Source organism: Balaenoptera ricei, chromosome 3 (genome assembly GCF_028023285.1).
Source record: "Balaenoptera ricei isolate mBalRic1 chromosome 3, mBalRic1.hap2, whole genome shotgun sequence".
In the NCBI taxonomy this organism is placed as follows: Eukaryota; Metazoa; Chordata; class Mammalia; order Artiodactyla; family Balaenopteridae; genus Balaenoptera; species Balaenoptera ricei.
In genome coordinates this window covers 34,545,642-34,566,129 of record NC_082641.1, presented here as the reverse complement: position 1 = coordinate 34,566,129, position 20,488 = coordinate 34,545,642, and the positions used below count along the sequence as shown (strand labels likewise).

The following is a 20,488-nucleotide window of genomic DNA, read 5'->3' as shown; positions in this document are numbered from 1 at the left end:
GCATCACTGGTGTCTACCCATTCGATGGCTATAACACCCTTCCCCAGTCAGGACAATCAAAAATGTCTCCAGACAATGTCAAATGTCCCCTGGAGGCAAAATCACCACCCTCCACTGAGAACCACTGTTAGAGTATCTACCCCTAGCAAATGCCCAGCCTTAGATTCACAAAGCGCAATGCACAGGGTAATGTCAATTAAATGTTCTGAAAGTTCTACAGCAAGTAAAACTTTTTTAAACTTTTTCAAACCAGAATTTCCCAAATTCATGTGACCACAGAGCTTGTATTTTTTTTTCTTTTTCTTTCTTTTTTTTTTTTAATTAATTTTTTTTTTTTGGCTGCATTGGGTCTTTGTTGCTGCGCGCAGGCTTTCTCTAGTTGCGGCGAGCGGGGGCTACTCTTCCTTGCGGTGCACGGGCTTCTCATTGCTGTGGCTTCTCTTGTTGCAGAGCATGGGCTCTAGGCACACGGGTTTCAGTATTGTGACACGTGGGCTCAGTAGTTGTGGCACGTAGGCTCAGTAGTTGTGGCTTGCGGGCTCTAAAGCGCAGGCTCAGTAGTAGTGGCGCATGGGGTCAGTTGCTCCGTGGCATGTAGGCTCTTCCCAGACCAGGGCTCAAACCTGTATCCCCTGCATTGGCAGGCAGATTCTTAACCACTGTGCCACCAGGGAAGTCCCAGAACTTGTATATTTAACAACCCCCAAAACTGGTACATGTGCCAGGCTTTGGCAAATTGTATCTGAGCCAACACTGAATCAGTAGAAGGGGAAGCAGATTTCTGCCAGACTGTGGAAGAGTCTGCAAGGACCCAGCCCTCTCCCCTTCTCCTGCAGAGACACACTCCCTGTTCCCCACTAGTCCCCACTTCCTGAAGTAGCACTTCAAAAACTGTTATGGTCCCCAGACCCTAATGAAACTGTTAGACCACTGATGATATCAAGAAGCTGTTCTGGTCCATCTCGGAGAGATACTAGAAAACATTTTAACAAGCCTATTTCATTTACTAGTTATTTTGTTTTGTTCTGAATTGTTCCAACAGATTCCACTTACTCTGGGGACATACGAGGAACACACTGCGGAAGGATAAATCCTCCTTTTTTCTGTTAAGTCTGATAAGGTCAGAACTGAAACCGCCAGAGGTTGGAGTAAAGAAGCAACAGCACCCCCTAGTGGCAAGTATGCTCCAGTCCCTTGAGTTAAACAATAGCATTACGCTCTGGAGTTAAACCACTCAGAGGGAATGAGAAACATGGAATCTTCTTAGGCTCCCAGTCAAGGGCTTGTTAAGCTAATAAGTACTCCAGATGGTATCTCTTTTTCCATTAAATTGTCACTGTGTGAATAGTTTGAGAAAGAAAAATGACTGCTAGGCAATGACTTAGCTAAAGGAAGATTTCAGCAAAATAATTATTGTTAATGCTTTATCATTACCCCTACGTACTGTGATTTGTGCATTAATTTAGAGTGAGGTCACTAGATGAGTATCCTCTGCTGGCATCAAGTTCTTCATAAGAATGTTGTTTTAGGTTTAAATAGATTAAGACGTATGAACAGGGCTTCACACTTCCCTTTTAGGCAAGCTGTCCTTGCCCTTTACAACACTGGACACACCTTTGCCCTGGTGGTCCTGATGGCTGCAGATGGCAAGGATCAAATGACAATCAGGAGGCGATAAGACATTTTGTCATGATGGTTTTCAATAGTGGCAGGCACTTGCTAAATTTAGGAGAGGACCTGGATATTTTTGGGTTTCTAGCTATCATCTGGGTTTTTCAGTTCTTTGCAGTATGTGGCAGGAGCCTGCAAGTCTAAGAAACATTTCATTTGGTTTATATTTGAATGAAGTCAAACAGCTCTGAGAAAGCAGATAAGAAATGCAAAGATTTCCGTGGCTCTATAACTGTATTGGGTAAAATCCTGCAGAGGAAGTGTGAATATCAAAGGGTAAGGTCATTTATTTGATCTTCACTTTAAACTTGTGGTGCCCAAGTAAAAAAAGGTGGGTTTTTTTTTTTTTTCCTCAGACTAAGACTTCAGCATATTATACTAAAATGAAAAAATCAATCACTTTCAGAAAAATGTCAGTCTGCCCCATAATTTTAAACATTACCTCCTTAAACTGTCTTTAAACAGATATATTTTGATATCAGATTCATCATTACATACTTCACAGGTCAAGAAAGAGTAAACGCGATGAAGAGTGGCCCCCACTCGCCACAACTGGAGAAAGCCCTCGCACAGAAACGAAGACCCAACACAGCCAAAAATAAATTAATTAATTAATTTAAAAAAAAAAAAGAGTAAAGAATGAGTGGTGGAAAGGAGTAAAATCCTGAATTGTACAAATTTTTCAAATGTTTGTGATAAAATCTTAGAAACCAATGGAAAACAGTTATAAACACATAACTAGAGACTTTTCCTTAAAAGTAGGACTTTCCCCCAAAGCAATAAAGGGTACTAATTTGTGTTTCACTAGTACAAATATGTGCTCTAAAGGTTGACAGTCTTTGTTCAAATCTTGAGCAAGTTGCTTAGCCTCTTTGATCCTCTTGTTTCCTTATCTGAAAAGTGGAAATAATACTATCTAACTCAAAGGGTTGTTATATTAATGAACCCGAGTAAAGCAATTAGCACAGCACCTGGAATATAGTAAGCTTAGTCCAATAAATGTGAGCTAGCATACAAAAGATTAGAGACAACCCAGATATTCATCAGCAGTGGATTGGTTAAGTAACTTGTACAGTATACACATTAAAAGAAATATTTTGCAGTTATTAAAAAAAACTGAAGAAGTTTTCTATGCACTGATATGGAAAGATCTACAAAATACACTGTTAAGAAAAAGAAAGATACAGAACAATAAGTTACTTTGGAGTTAAAAGGATGAAGGAGAATAAGAATACATTTGGGGGTATTTGGGGGGGGAGGGGTTCTCTGCACCATCCCCAGGTGCGATGGTGCTTCTCTGGGTTTGTGGGGCTCACTGGGTGCCCAGGGAAAGTCAGGAGCAGAGCTCGCCACCAGCTGTGGAAGTGGGCTGCGCTTCAGTTTGGTCTATGTACCCAGATGATTTTCATCCACCTTGGGTAGTTATCCCCTTTGATAATCAGCACTGCTATATGTTATATATGAAAGTTGTTAAGAAAGTCCATTCTAAGAGTTCTCATCACAAGGAAAAAAAATTTTTTTCTGTTTCTTTAATTTTGTATCTATATGAGATGAGGGATGTTCACTAAACTTCTTGTGATAATTATTTCATGATGTACGTAAGTCAAATCATTATGCTGTACACCTCAAACCTATACAGTGCTGTGTATCAATTATATCTTAATAAAACAAAAGAAAAAAAGTTTAAACAATTGATTCAAAAAGAATACTTTCATACTTCTTTGTATTTGCATGAAGAAACTCTGAAAGGATACATGAGAAACTAATAAAAATTATTATCTGACAGGGGATACATGGAGAAGGGGACTAGGTTGTCGACTGAAAAAAAAAACGCGCAACCTAGAAGTGGAGAATTGTGTTTCATTCAGAGGATCTTCCAAGGGCTTAAGCCTGTAAGACAGCCTCCCAGAGCACTCTCAGGCACCGCTCCAAGGAGGCAGGCGGGAGCCAGGATACACAGGAGTTTTGCAACAGAAGCCAGAGAGCTGAAACATCAAAAGATCACTGTTAACGAAGAAAACCAGACATCTCAAGTTATTGAATTTAGCGCTGTTCTGTGTATGGGAAGATGCAAGAGTCTGGGCTCACTGAAATCATTCCTTTGTCATGCACCTTAGCTATCTAGGGCCAGTATCCTGCTTTTCTCCATCCTGAATCCCCTCAGGGTGCACAGTTGGGGGTGATTGCAGTGGCTGCAGGCTTGGTGGCTGCAACATCCTTTGTTTACTGATAACATTTTTCACCCACCAGGTGAAAAGATGGAAACAGGTTAGATGGAAAAAGAGATGGAACTAAGACTTTATACCTTATACTAGCTTATTTTTTTTTAACATCTTTATTGGAGTATAATTGCTTTACAATGGTGTGTTAGTTTCTGTTTTATAACAAAGTGAATCAGTTATACATATACATATGTTCCCATATCTCTTCCCTCTTGCGTCTCCCTCCCTCGCACCCTCCCTATCCCACCCCTCTAGGTGGTCACAAACCACCGAGCTGATAATATATCTTTTGATGCCTAGACACTTTCATGATCTCCCTCTCGGGGAAGGTGCTTATATTTTCACTTTGCTTTTTGTCATATAGCTTATATTTTTAATATGTTAATGAATGCATTACTTATTCACAAAAGAAATTTTAAATTATTTAATTTTATTTTGTTAGCTGCTATTACTTTTTTATTCACAGTGCAATAAGATGAGCATCCTAAAGATGCTCTGTCTTTTGTATGTCTGCTTGTTTGTTGGTTCTTTTGTTTGAAGGAACCGGAGAATATTGTGATGATACACAGAGCCGTGATAGAAACAGGAATCTTACTGAAATGCTTCATGGGCACCAGGGACAAAAGGATGGTCTGGATGCAAGGTAGATCTGGTGATTCATAGATCTTCACTTTAATGCACTGCTGGTATAGTTCCTTGATATTTACGTGACCGTGTTTCCAATGTATGCTCTTTAACAGCGAGCATGTGGGACTTCCCTGGTGGCGCAATGGTTGAGAATTCGCCTGCTAATGCATGGGATATGGTTTCGAGCCCTGGTCCGGGAAGATCCCACATGCCCTGGAGCAACAAAGTCCGTGCGCCACAACTACTGAGCCTGCATGCCACAATTACTGAAGCCCACGCGCCTAGAGCCTGTGCTCCACAACAAGACAAGCCACCATGATGAGAAGCCCGCGCACGGCAACGAAGAGTAGTCCCCTCTCACCTCAACTAAAGAAAGCCCGCGGGCAGCAGCGAAGACCCAATGCAGCCAAATATAAATAAATAAATAAGTAAATTTATTTAAAAAAACAGTGATGGGGATATATGTATATGTATAGCTGAATCACTTTGTTATAAAGCAGAAACTAACACACCACTGTAAAGCAATTATCCTCCAATAAAGATGTTAAAAAAAAAAAAGTGAGCATATGAGTGACGTGCACTGATGGTATGTATTTAAATATACATATAGATGTAATAAGTTACTTGTACTCGTAAAGAAATTAGTTTCACTCCCTTCTTGCTCCTTCTTCAGCTTCTACTAGTATGAACCTGCTTCTTGGGAGAAAATGTGGCTTGCCAGAAAACCATCAGACAAATCTTGTCTCAAACGTAGGCTTTACTGTTTGCTATCTGAGTTATCCTCTTAAGCTTCAATTTTCTTACTTAAAGGATAATGAAACCTTCTTTATAGGGTCGATGAAATCAAGATATATAAAATACACATTGCAGCATCTTGAACACATATAGGCTTCCACACCCTCCCCACCCATGGGCAATAAGTGAGTTTTTAAAATATATGCATAAGCAAATATGAGCCAAAGAAAAATTTTAGCAAATATTTTTAGCAGTTTATCCAAAGATATTCCTCCAGTGATACACAGTTTGGGTGTCAGTCTTCCTGAGAATAATCAAACCAACTTATAAACATTCAGTCCAGAAGGAACCTGATTAATAATTACCAGGGAGATTACCAACTATCTGACATTAGATTCTTATGAGTCTGTGAAGATAGTTACTGGGGAACCTAGGGCTATTTTACTGGTCTAAGTTTATATGATCTAAAATGAGAATGTACAGGCTTATCAAAGTATCAAGACCCTTTTCTTTAGACTGAAATTATATCAACTAGCATTGCGATAGTGATGGTACAGTTCACGCAATGGGAAAGGCCAGTTGACAGTTGCATTACTATAACTTTGATTAGGCAAACAGTGAAACCAGTTATGTTAATAAATGCTTTTATTGTCAAAAAATCTTTCAAAACCTGTGGTCCAATGCAGGGTGAAATGAAGAGGGCACCTCATTTGTGAAAACATCAGGAAGAACTTGGCGGAACATTTAGCACTTAGAGTCAGTAGAGGTTAGTGGCTTCTCCCATCAAGACTAAAGTGGGGAAACCTCAAAATGGGAAGTAGCCTTTCAACACTGTCCAAACACAGGAAGTAACCTCTCAGTTCACAGGGGAAATTGAGCAACACTCTTGAATTGTATAAAACAGACCCATGAAAATGGACGTACTTGTTAATGTTTGCTCTGAAGTGTGTCTAAAACTGCCACTTACTTCTCCCCCAGAATAGACCCTATGATTTTAGGTAGCAGGTTGAGAAACACATATTTTAACAGGATGGGCACATACATAAATGAATCAGTGCAATACAAGGTGATGAGGCACCTCAGAATCATTCTTGACTTTTTCTTCCTTCTCACTACCTCCCACACCCAATTAGTCAACAAGTTCTGTAGAACATACTTCTGAGTTATACACCCCTTCACTCTGTTCTACTGTCAGTGTAGAGCCAAGCCCTCCATATCTTTTACTCCCTATCTTCTGTCTGGTTTATTTGCTTATTGGGATATAATTCACACAGCATAAAACTCACCCTTTTAAAATGTATAATTCAGTGATTTAAAAAATACTCACATGAGTGTGAAGCCATCACCACTATCTACAGAAATCCTGTAACCCTTAGCAGTCACTCCCTATTTTCCACAGCCTTGTAGGTCCTGGAAACCACTAATCTACTTTCTGTCTCTGTGAATTTGCCTCTTCTAGACACTTTATATAAATAGAATCATACAACAAGTGGCTTTTTGTGTCTGACTTCTTCACTTAGCCCAATGTTTTCAAGGTTCACCCATGTTGTGGCATGTATCAGTACTTTATTCCTTTTTATGGATGAATAATATTCTATGGCTGTACTGCATTTTGTTTATCCATTCATCAGTTGATGGACATTTGAGTTGTTTCACTTTGGGGCTATTATAAATGCTGCTGCTATGAACATTCATATAGAAGTTTTTATATGGACACATGTCTCCATGTCTTTTAAGACTATACCTAAGAGCAGAATTACTGAGTCATATGGTAACTCTTTGCTTAACATTTTGGGGAACTACCAAACTGTTTTCAAAAACAGCTGCACTATTTTACATTCCCACCAACAATGTATGAAAGTTTTTATTTCTCCACATCCTCAGCAACACTTCTTACTGTCCAACTTTTTAATTACAGCCATCTGAGAGGGTACAAAATGGTATCTCATTGTGGCTTTGATTTTTATTTCTCTAATAACTAATAATATTGATCATCTTTTCTTTTTTTTTTTTAATTTTATTTATTTATTTATTTATTTATTTATGGCTGTGTTGGGTCTTCGTTTCTGTGCTAGGGCTTTCTCTAGTTGCGGCAAGTGGGGGCCACTCTTCATCGCGGTGCGTGGGCCTTCTCACTATCGTGGCCTCTCTTGTTGCGGTGCACAGGCTCCAGACGCACAGGCTCAGCAATTGTGGCTCACGGGCCTAGTCGCTCCGCGGCATGTGGGATCCTCCCAGACCAGGGCTCAAACCCGTGTCCCCTGCATTGGCAGGCAGACTCTCAACCACTGCGCCACCAGGGAAGCCCTGATCATCTTTTCATGTGCCTTTTGGCCATGTGTATTTCTTCTTTGGAGTAATGTCCTTTACACATTTTCTTAATTTGGTTTCTTGTTTTTTTGTTATTGAGTTGTAAGAGTTCTTTACATATTTTAGTTACTAGACCCTTATCAGGCATATAATTTACAAATATTTTCTCCCATTCTATAGGTCGTCTTTTCACTTTCTTAATAGTGTCCTTTCATGGACAAAAGTTTTTAGTTTAGATGAAGTCCAATTTATCTAATTTTTTTGTTCTTCCCTTGCTTTTGGTGTCATAGCTAAGAATCCACTGTCAAATCCAAGGTCATGAATATTTAGCCCTATATTTTATCAAAGAGTTTCATAGCTCTTTTTAGGTCTTCATTCATTTTGAGTTAATTTTGTATATGGTCTGAGGTAGGAGTACAACTTCATTATTTCGCCTATGGATATACATTTGTCCTAGTACCATTTGTTAGAGACTTTTATTTACCTATTGAATTGTCTCAACATCCTTGTTGAAAATCCCCATCTTAGGAGGAAAACTTTTTAAATCCTTTACCATTACATGTGATGTTTGTTGTGGGTTTTTCATAAATTCTCTTTATCATGTTGGAGAAGTTCCCTTCTACTCCTATTTTGTTAAGTATTTATATCATGAAATGGTGCATCTCATCTGCATCTACAGAGATGATTGTGGGCTTTCTGTCCTTTATTGCTTTAATATGATGTATTACCTTAACTGATGTTCATATGTTGAACCAACCTTGCATTCCTGGAATAAACCCTCATTTGGCCATGGTATGTACTCCTTTTTATATGTTGTCAGATTCAGTTTACTAGTATTTTCTTGAGGAACTTTGTGTCTATACTAATAAGGGATATTGTTCTGTAGCTTTCTTTTCTTGTTATATCTTTCTCTGGTTTTCATGTCAGAGTAATACTGGCCTCTTAGAGTGAGTTGGAACATGTTCCCTCCTCTTCTATTTTTGGGAAAAGTTTGTGAAGGATTGGGAGGACTCCATCTCTGTCACCTTACCCTACTATTAGTAAACATTTGTATAAGTAACCATTTGTGTTTGTTTGGGGTGTCTTTCCAGTATTTCTTTCATGCAAATATAAGAAATACAAATATATGTTCTTATGATTGGACGGATGAAAAGAGAGAAGAAGGATGAAACAGTTATCCACAAGTCGTTCAGTGTAAGAAATCTTGGATTTTTACAGTCAAAACTACCCTTGCCAATTCTCCCCATTCCACACTGTCAATTATCCCTAATATATATGTCAAAACCGCAACGCTTATTAAATTCAGTCTGCCTGTTCTCTTCCTGTACCTTGTGATTGGTCTTACTTTAAAGTGATGATTATGAACCTCAAGTGGGCCTTTAAATGGTAATCACACTACTTTGCCTAGTCCATTCAGTTGTTCATCCTGACTATTTCACACTTCTTTCTCTAAACCGTTCTCCACAAACTCACTCTCTGGTAATAACCTTCTTCTCTACCTCCCTGAGAAAACTGAACCAAAAGAGAGAGCTTCCACATACCCTCACTGAACCTATGTATTTTCTCTCTGGTTAGTACGTTGCTTCTTTATACTCCTAACTCAGTAGCTAGAAATTCTACCTCACGTTTCTCTACTAGAGTCCTGAAGAAAAGAAAGATAACTTTGGACTCATACTGAGTCTTTTTTTGATCTCTAGAATCCCTGGGATGCCTATCACAGAACATTGGTTCAGAATACTCTCAGGCAGGCATTCTAAACAAGAAAGGAGCCTCTGCCCCAACCTCAGCCCTGAAACTAAACTGGTGTCTTTTGGGGCACTGGGATGGATGTGAAGATGGGTGAGTTGATGCTAACAAGATTTTTCTTTTTTTTTTTTTTTTTTTGTGTGTGTGCTTTAAATATTTGTTTGGGGAAGGGGGTCACACACTTCTACTCAATTAAGAGAAACATTTATACAGTCCAGGTCTTTTGTTTTCTTTACACCCATCATGCCATGAATTCATAGGGAATGGGCTCCAACAGTTCAGGCTCCTTTCCACTGGTTCTCAAGAAGTGTGCTTCTCTGGGTGGAGCAGGCTGCTGCTTCAGTTGAACCCAAGTACCTTTCTCTTTGGCTTCCTTCCTTTTCTGATTATTTTCCTTCACCCATTTCAGGAAGCTATCTTGGCTCTTAGAGTGCTTAATATGCTTGATACGCACATTACTCTTCTTGGCAAGAATCTTGCCCTTAATTTGTTTGTTTACAATGATGCCAACAGCATGCTGGGTAACATTGTAGACTCTCCCAGTTTTGCCATGGTAACATTTGTGGGGCATTCCTTTTTGAACAGCGCCCATTCCCTTGATATCTACAATATCATCTTTCTTTTAGATTCGCACGTTATGTGGCCAAAGGAAAAACTCCATGTTTTCTAAAAGGCCTAGAGAACATGTAGTGGGTGCCCCTCCTCTTTCCCTTTGTGTTGGTCATTTTGGCGAATTACTGGAAGATGGCGGTTCCAGCCAAAAAGCTTAACAAGATTTTAAGTGGCAGGAACAGAGCTCTCTCTTAGCCCCATAAGGCTTAGTAGAATCAATACTGGGCTTAACCAGTGTTTGTCTTGCCTGTCTATGCCCTATGACATTCCTCTCTTATTTGTCTTGTCATGAACCTTTCTTTACTGGTTTTTACTTAATATTGATAATTGGGATGCTAGGGATAGGTAGGGGGTGCAATGGGGAAAGCTGGTGCCTATAACTTAGACTGAAAACATCCAAGAATTCTTACACTGAAAGACTTGTTGATAACTATTTCATACTTACTTTCCCCCTCATACTGTCAAGATCTACTATCTCACATTTGTTCTTAATCAATGGCTTTCTTATTTCATTGAAAAAATGGAATCCATTGTAAAGGACTTCCACACACTCCCACTGTGCATCCATGCACCTACCAGCATCTAAGACCGAATACTCTGCCTTACCCTGTGTTACCACAGGTGAACTCCACGTGTTACTAACTGAGGCCAACTCCTCCAACTGTTGACCAAGTTCCATCTTGTTCACTCACATTTAGAACCTGCAAAGCCAGCGTTCATTATCCTTAAAAACTCTGTTTTGGGGCTTCCCTGGTGGTGCAGTGGTTAAGAATCCGCCTGCCAATGCAGGGGATATGGGTTTGAGCCCTGGTGTGGGAAGATCCCACATGCCACGGAGCAACTAAGCCCGTGTGCCACAACTACTGAGCCTGCGCTCTAGAGCCCGCAAGCCGCAACTACTGAGCCCGCGTGCCACAACTACTGAAGCCTGCGCGCCTAGAGCCTGTGCCCCGCAACAAGAGAAGCCACCGCACTGAGAAGCCCACGCACCGCAATGAAGAGTAGCCCCTGCTCGCCACAACTAGAGAAAGCCTGTGAGCAGCAATGAAAACCCAACTCAGCCAAAAAATTAAAAAAAAATTAAAAAAATTAAAAAAATAAAAAACTCTGTTTAGAAACAGTCCTGCACTCAGTGAGATCACATCCCCACTCCCTTTTACAATTAAGCATTGCATGGTGGAGTGATTATGTGACCCCTGTTCCAGCAGAGATATTTCAATGTTTCCCCAAACAAGTACATTTCCAAGACCCAATGATTCTCTGCATTTGGGCCCAAGGTAGGTACTCAGAGCATTTTGCAGAATGAATAACATTCACAGACACAACCCCAGATCCCAGGGTTCAACTCCAGCCAGAGAGTTTCTAACTCTCTCAGGAAAAGTTTTGCCTAGTGTTTGATTCATTACTGATGAATGCCCCCAATAAAGTACAATAAAGTATGTTGATTAGGCCTATTTCAAGAAGAAAGCTTACTATCCTTTTAAATCCAATAGGTTCCCCACACCTTATACCAGAGGAATTTTTTTTCACTCTCCTAACAACTAAGCACTCTGCTGAGTGATATGCCCCTTTGGTTTAAAAAAGAAAAGATAAAATTGAACCTCTACTTACCCTAAGTTTCTTCAGCAAGAGTATAAAAAATATGATGCTGCCCATAAATAAAATTGAATTTCTAAAACATTTTATATTCTATATGAAAGCATCTTTCAAAAATATATGGGAAAAAAATGCCACTGACGATTTAAGCTCCCAGGTAATGAAAGGAGCTATTGCTTAATTCTTCTAGGATAAATTCAAGACATTAAAGCAGTGTTTCTCATGAATTAGTGGCAACATTAGGTCATTGCAAAAACTTTTCCATGTGTCCCAGCCTCTGGCATCTGCCCTCTCTTTTTTCACTTCTCTTTCAACCAAAAAAAAATTCCCCCATGTCAATTTTCAGGCATATTTTCCAGATATCCTTAACCCCAATATTTATCTCCCATGACACCTGAAATTACAGCTTTAACAATTTATTCTTTGCTTCAAACCATCCTCCCCCAGGCTGGACAACTTAAAAGTCCTACTTGAAGAGAATAATGACTATGTAGAGGGAAAGAGAAAAGAAAGGTAAGGAAAAGATATAAGAAAGAAATTAAGCGTATTAGCCTTTCAGTCTGTGTCAGGGCTGAGCCAGTGATACCAACGTTCCTGGATCTCAAAGCTCCCACTCTGGCCTTGCATCCTCCTCCAGCCCATTCTGCCGCCATGAGAAAATAGGTCATCTACTGTCTTTGTATAGTGACAGATGGTAACTAGACTTATCATGGTGATGATTTTGAAATGTATAGAATATCGAATCACTATGTTGTATACCAGGAACTAACATAGTGTTATAGGTCAATTATACTTCAAGAACAAACAAACAAAAGAACTCAGAAAAAGAGATCAGATTTATGGTTACCAGAGTCAGGGGATGGGGGAGGAGAAATTGAATGAAGGCAGTCAAAAGGTACAAACTTCGAGTTATAAGATAAATAAGTATGAGGCATGTGATGTACAATGTGATTAATATAATTAACACTGCTGTATGTCATATATGAAAGTCGTTAAAAGAGTAAATTCTAAGAGTTCTCATCACAAGAAAAAAAACAGGTTTTTTCTTATTCTTTTATTTTGTATCTATAGGAGATGACGGATGTTTGCTAAACTTGTGATAATCATTTCATAATGTATATAAGTCAAATAATTATGCTGTAACCTCTCTGCTCCCATGCTGCAGTTTCGCCCACTTGATTGGACCACTGCAGCCTTGGAGATGGCAGCGGTGATGCTGCAGTCAATAAACCCCTTGTAAAGTAGATGACCTTTCAAGTTTTAACCTTTTTTTTTTTTTCCGGCCGTGCTGTGTGGCACGCGGAATCTTAGTTCTATGCGGAAAGTAGTTCTATGTCCAGAGATCGAACCCGTGCCCCCTGCAGTGGAAGCACGGACTCTTAACCACTGAACCACCAGGGAAGTCCCAACTTTTAACCTTTTTTTATTCCAGTTTTATTGAGACATAATTGACATAAGGCACTGTATAAGTCAAAAATGCAGGCGGGGACTTCCCTGGTGGTGCAGTAGTTAAGAATCTGCCTGCCAATGCAGGCGACACGGGTTCGAGCCTTGGTCCGGGAAGATCCCACATGCCGCAGAGCAACTAAGCCCGTGCGCCACAACTACTGAGCACCTGCACTCTAAAGTCCGCGAGCCACAACTACTGAGCCCGCGTGCCACAACTACTGAAGGCCACGTGCCTAGAGCCTGTGCTCTGCAACAAGAGAAGCCCGCGCACGGCCACGAAGAGTAGCCCCTGCTTGCTGCAACTAGAGACAGCCCGCGTGCAGCAACGAAGACCCAATGCAGTCAATAAATAAGTAAATAAATAATAAATTCTTTTTTTAAAAAATGCAGGCACATAAGCCTTTTTCTAGGCGCTTTATTCAAAATTCTTAGGGGCTGCATGGAGTCCCTGTGTTTGTCCTGTACGATAAATTGAAGAAAGCCATCTAGATGCTGTCTATCTAGAAACGGAAACCAAGGGAATCATGCAGAGTACTCATCATACTTACCATATGAACCACTGGCCTTTGAGAAATTTCTGGTGTCTTTTTATCCAAGGCAGGTTATATTTGCAGGTTGCTAGGGAAAGCTCTAGGAACAAGAATCAATTATGATCACACCCAACCACTGGCTCTGATGCTTCCACATAATGACTATTTCAGTTTGGGCAGGGAAAGAATAACTGTAATTTGGGGTCTAGAGATAAGGCAGCTCAGCCAATTGGATTTAAAGATCATCTAATTGAAATACTATTCTGTAAGACCTCAAATTACTTTCAAGTATTTATCTTGACAAATTATGTTTTCCATTTGAACTTAAGTCCTACGTACCATTTTGCACAATTGAATATTTTCAGTTATGCTCTACATTGGACATTCTGTTGTAGAAAAATAAATACACAGAACACACTTTAGAAAAGATCTATTGAAAAGGAAAGCACAAGTTATGAAAGAAAAGCTACCTTACTTATCACCTCACACTGGTCAGAATGGCTATTCTCAAAAAGACAAGAAATAACAGGTGCTGGTGAGGATGTGGAAAAAATTGGTGCAGCCACTATGAAGAACAGTATGGAAAATTCCTTTAAAAACTAAAAATAGAGCTACCTTATGATCCAGCAATCCCACTCCTAGGCATATATCCGGAAAAGATGAAAACTCTAATTCGAAAAGATACATTCACCCCAATGTTCATAACAGCAGTATTTACAATAGCCAAGACATGCAACCTAAGTGTCCACCAACAGATGAATGGATAAAGAAGATGTGGTATATATATATATATACCATGGAATATTACTCAACCATAAAAAAATGAAGTATTGCCATATGCAGCAACATGGATGGACTTAGAGAATATCACACTAAGTGAAGTAAGTCAGACAGAGAAAGACAAACATTACATGATGTCACTTATATGTGGAATCTAAAAAATAGTACAAATGAATCTATATACAAAACAAAAACAGACTCACAGACATAGGAAACAAACTTATGGTTACCAAAAGGGAAAAGGAAAGAGGGATGAATTAGGAGTATGGTATTAACAGATACAAACTACTGTACATATAATAGATAAGCTACAAGGGTTTACTGTATAACACAGGAAACTATATTCAATATCTTATAATAACCTATAATGGAAAATAATCTGAATATATATGTATATATATATGAATCACTTTGCTGTATACCTGAAACTAACACAATATTATAAATTAACTATACTTCAATAAATAAATAAAATATTATTAAATGCAAAAGGAGAAAAAGAAAAAAGAAAAGAAACATTACTTTACTTACCATTTTGCCTATAGTTGACCTTGGATGAGAGAACTCTTTCTTATTTCTCTCTTGGCTCTTCCAAATGAGAAAATATATGTGAAAGTATCCAATCAGGTGCCTGGCACATTGCCAGAAATAAATAAATACTCTTTTCCATTAAGTTTTATCTCCTCAGCTCACCAAGCATTGCTATGGAACATAATAAAACCCAGAGTAAGTTACAAAAATAGCAACCTTTGGAACACTAACTAGAAATTATGAGTAGTAAACCATACACAGATGACTTGAAATAATTGATGTTACTCCACCTAATGTCTATTTCGGGGCTTCCCTGGTGGCACAGTGGTTAAGAGTCCGCCTACCAATGCAGGGGACACGGGTTCGAGCCCTGGCACGGGAGGATCCCACATGCCGCGGAGCAACTAAGCCCGTGCGCCACAACTACTGAGCCTGCGCTCTAGGGCCCGCAAGCCACAACTACTGAAGTCCTCGCGCCTAGAGCCTGTGCTCTGCAACAAGAGAACCCACGACAATGGGAAGCCCGCGCACCGCAAGGAAGAGTAGCCCCCGCTCACCACAACTAGAGAAAGCCCGCGCACAGCAACGAAGACCTAACGCAGCCAAAAATAAACAAATAAATAAATAAATTGATTTTAAAAAAAAATGTCTATTTCGTAACTGGATCAGAGACTGTTTCTGGTCCCTTTATGTTCATTCTCCCCTTGTTATATAGCAATGGAACTCTGATGTTGAACTGGACACACTATGACTTGAAATAAAGACTACATGTTATAATCTCCCTTGTAGTTAGGTGAGGCCATATTGCTAACTTCTGGCCAAAGTGATATTAGCAAAGGTGGTGTGTGCAACTTCCTGGAAGAGACCTATTCCAGCCCCTCCCCCTAAACACAACAAAACCCCAAGCCTCTTTCCCTGTTCTCTCAAGCCATTTTTGGACCAGCTGGAAAGCTTGCCCAGGTCTTTTTCCCCCAGAAAGCTTCATTATGTATTCTGATACTCTCTTGATATGTGTATGCATCATCAGTGTTGATGTCCAAACCAAAATTTTGGGTGGAGGGTATAAAAATACATAATGGAGCTTTCTGAGGATCTACTTTTTTGGGGGTATCTACATGTTTAGCAAGATCCCAGGAAGTTTCATAACCCCTAAAACTTGGGAAGCACTACTCTGAAGTATACAAATTATACAGAAGAGCAAAACAATAGTAAGCTAAAATGGCACAGTCAAAAAGAAGAAAAAAGGAGCAAGAAAATCTTCTGGTCTCTCAATCTAGGTGTCAAATGTTTGCTGAGAAGTTAATATGAGCTGTCTTACAGGCCTCAGGAGATAACAGTGAACAGAAGAGAGAAAACTCCTGCCCTCGTGGGGCTTATGCTTCATTTGAGTGTGAAGACATTACAATGCAATTGAGAATTTTCAATGCAAGTGTTGAGTGGGAAGGATGCTTGCCTGTGTCACTTGGTCAAAGACCTACCCTTATTGTCCTCTCAACATAATAAAAATAACAAGAGTTATAGTCAACCTTTTTTGAGTATTTATCAATATAATATGCCAGGCAGTGTACTTGGCACTTCATATATATTACCAAGCATTCTAATATAGGCATTTACACCTGTACGTTTTTCCCTTTTGACGCATTTGGGTGTAATAAAAAAAAAAAAGCACTGCATCCGAATTCAGAATTTTTGGACTCGTTTCCTGATTTGACCATGTGCTTAACTTTCCTCACTTAACCTTCCTCACTCTCAATTTCATTAAATAGAAATATTGTCTATATACTGTCTTTCCAAAGTCATGGAGAAGATCAACTGACTTCTCACATGCTAAGCACTTAGGATAGGACTTAGCACATAGAAAAGGCTTGACAAATACCAGTCATGATTACTGTGCCTAGTCAATCTTTTATTATTAAATAATAAAGGTAAGTAAAAAGACATTGCACTGTAAATTTGGCTTCATGGCATGGATTTCACGGAGTACTAAGTTTTTCTCCCCGTTAGTTTAAACTTTTCTTGAGTAGAAACCACAAAATATAACTTACACTCAAATTATCTTTATCTTATTTATTGTACCATTGATTATGAAGCTAAGATTGAGGACTTTATTGCCTCACGTTCTATTTTTTAAAAGCTGAGTTTATCACTCTTTTAGAGGCAGAAATCCAAATGTAGTTTTTTGCTACATAAATATCTGTTAGTAAAAAATATGAAAGAGTATTTAATTTGCATAGCATCTTCCAGTTCTAGGCCAAAATATTTTAAACAAACCTCTTAGAATATCAGTCATTATTAGTTATTATTACCAGTGTACTTAGAACTACACCATTATTTTTAAGCACCTTCATAGAACCACATTGCATAGATGTAGTAACATCGTTTACTGAAGCATGCTGGGTTTTTCTAGCCCTTTATAAACAAGGTGAGATTATACATCTTATTCAAAGATATATACATCTTTGCATACATTAACAAGAATATATGTAGGATGAGTTCCTAAAGTAAATTTACTGGGTCAAAAGTTATAGATAGTTTATTTTTACTTTTTAAATAAGCAATCAAATTGCCTTCCTAAAGGACTGTGATAATTTATACTCTCACCAGCAGTGGAAATGCTTTTCTAGCCAACAACTCTATTAATATTAATTTTAAAAACTGTCATTGGAAGAGGTTAAAATTAATGGCCAAAAGGTGGAGGTTGAATTACTTGTAAATTTTAACTATGTACGTTTGCCTCCATCCCCTACAAACAAAAATAACTGACCTCTAAATACATCTACTTTTTAGCCTCTATATTTAATATGTATTAAGTTGTTTAAAGAAAACTTTTCCAATTAACTAAAGAAATAATTTTAATTATGCAAAGTTTAATATGTCAGCCCTAGATTAGAGAGTTGGACAGACGTGGTTTTAAATATCTATATTGTCATTGATGTGTTAGCATTCAAAAGATCCAGAAGATGGCAGTATAATGATGTTGTCCCTAAATTTTAGAGAAAAATTTAAGCAGGAAAATCTGAAAATATAGATTTTTCCCATTTTTATTTTCTCTTTTCTTAAAATGATGCAAGATCACTAGATGTAAGGCACTAAGGAATGTGCAGAGGAGACCTCACACTTACAGGAAAGAGAAGTCATAATGGGTGGAACGCAGAGCAGACAGGGAACTTGAGGACTCCCGCTTCAAATTTCAGCCCTTTGGGCCAGGACACTCTAAATCTACACTTTCCTGTAGGTGAAATCATCTAGCAACACCCTCCCCTCAAGACTATTACAAAGACTAAATGAGATAAAATATATAAACCTGTGCAGCACTGAGAATGTAATGAGCATTCTGGTTTTAATTTTTAAAATCCTCCTCTGTTAGAGATAGCTACTGAAATATGTATGGTTGAAATAATAGGCATCTTAAATTTGCTTTTAAATGCTTTTTTTTAAAAAAGAAAAATGTTGAGATTAAAAAAAGATTGACAAGTTATTGATAATTTTTGGAGTTGCTATGGTAAGATTAAGGGGATTCGTGATACTATTCTGTTTATATGTTTTTAAATTGCCATGTGTATACACCATGTGTATACCTCAGTCTGGCTGAGATTCAGAGACTGGGCTGCAGGGCGGCAGCAGCGGACGCAGCGAGGGCAGGTAGAACGCTACTGCAGCGGTCCACGTAGGAGGTGATGGTGGCTTAGATGGGACTGGTGGGAGTGGAGATCTTAGAGAAGTGGATGGACTCAGAATGCTATGGAGATAAAATTGACAAGACTTCTTGGTGATTTGGGATGGAGGGAGGTGAGGGAAGGCACTGCCAGAAGTCCTGGGTTTGGGCATTATTATAATTAAGGGAGTGGGCTATGGAGGAGGGTTGCAAGTTTGGGAAGGGTTCTCTTTTGCCCATGATAAGTTTGAGATTTCTATCAGGCATGCTATGGAAATGTTGAGTAAACAATTGGATGGAGTTCACAACACAGGTCAGGACTAGAAATGTAGATTGGGTGGGGGGGGCGGGGTTTGCAGGCAAAGTCATGTAGATAACACTCACAGTCAGGAGACTGAGTGATGTCACCAAAGGAATGAAGAAATAGAGAGGGAACCTCAGGATAGATGTGCAGAGACTGAGCAAAGGAGAAGCCAGCAGAGGATTGATCTCCCCATCTGAATAATAGGACTGTCTTAGGGCTATTGGAAGGAGTATATAGGCTTTTTGTATGTAACACCCCTTGTGGCACATAGTAGGGCTTCAATAGCCATTATTCCTCTTTGCCCCATTCATTTTTCACAGAGCGCCTCTCCTCCTACTTCCCTGGGGAAAGCAGAAAACAAAGGCCATCACGAGGCAATACCATCAACTTCCAGTTTCCCCACAATTCAAACCTACCTGCAAGTCTATCATTCACTCCCTCTTCCTTCCAGTGTCCCAAGAAGACAAATTCCCTTTTCTCTTCAAAGTTCATTTTTCCCAGCTGCCAATTCTATCCCTCCTACCTCTTCTGGGACATTGCCCTACCAATTATGACATTCTGTCTTATACTTTCTATTCTTTCCCCTTTACAGATTCTTCCTCTCAGTAACTCTGTAAGTATGAGTTCATTCCATTTTTTTAAAAAAAGGCTTCCTTATTTCTTTTAGTGATTTTTCTCTAAAAAGTGCTGCTCGATTTTTATTGTGCGTATGAGATACAAATGAACTTATTTACAAAACAGAAATAGACCCACAGGCATAGAAAACAAACTTATGGTTACCCAAAGGGGAAAGGGGGAGAGGGATAAATTAGGAGGTTGGGATTAACATATACATATACTACTATATATAAAATAGATAAATAACAAGGACCTAGTGCATAGCACAGGGAACTATACTCAATATTTTGTAATAACCTATAATGGAAAAGAATCTGAAAAGAATATATATATATATCACTTTGCTGTACACCAGAAACTAACACAACATTGTAAGTCAACTATATTTCAATTTAAAAAAAACCAACTGACCATAAATGTAAAACCAAATTTACTGTGCATATGAAATATCAAGGGATATTGTTAGCACGCAGATTACGATTCACTAGATAGAAGGGCTGCAGAGTTGAGGTTCTGCTGAATGCTGATGCTGACGCCACTGGCCCACAGGCCACACTTCGAGCAGTGGTTCCCAAACTTGACGGTGTGTCATTATCACCAAGAGAGCTTTAAAGAAGGCCGATATCTGGCTGCCACTCCCAGAGATCTCTATATCTTTGACACAGGCTGTGGGCTCAGCATCGGGATTTTTAAAAATCTCCCCTGATGATTCTAATGTGCAGACAATATTGAGAACTCCTGCTATCCAGAGGGTAGAATTATGAGGGACTTTCTACACCATATATTTCTATAGTGTTTGAACTTTTTGCCAAATATTATGTTACCTTGGACTTAAAAAAAAAAAAAAGATGAATTAGAAGAAGAATGAGGATGGGACTTGCCTGGCGGGCCAGTGGTTAAGACTCCACACTTGCAGGGCTTCCACTGTAGGGGACGTGGGTTGGATCCCTGGTCAGGGAACTAAGATCCCACATGCCATGCAGCACAGCCAAAAAAAAAAAAAAAAAGAAGAAGAAGACGAAGAAGAATGAGGAGGAGAAGGAAAAGGAAGGAACAAGAGAAGAAAAAAGGGGGGAGGGGGAGGAAGAAAAAATTTTCTTGA

The 20,488-nt window shown here is 39.1% G+C and overlaps 1 pseudogene; it reads right to left on the bottom strand.

The window, feature by feature from the left end:
- Positions 1–9,473: 9,473 nt before the first annotated feature.
- On the bottom strand, positions 9,474–10,039 carry LOC132363576 (large ribosomal subunit protein eL21-like; annotated as a pseudogene).
- Between the last annotated feature and the right edge of the window lie 10,449 nt (positions 10,040–20,488).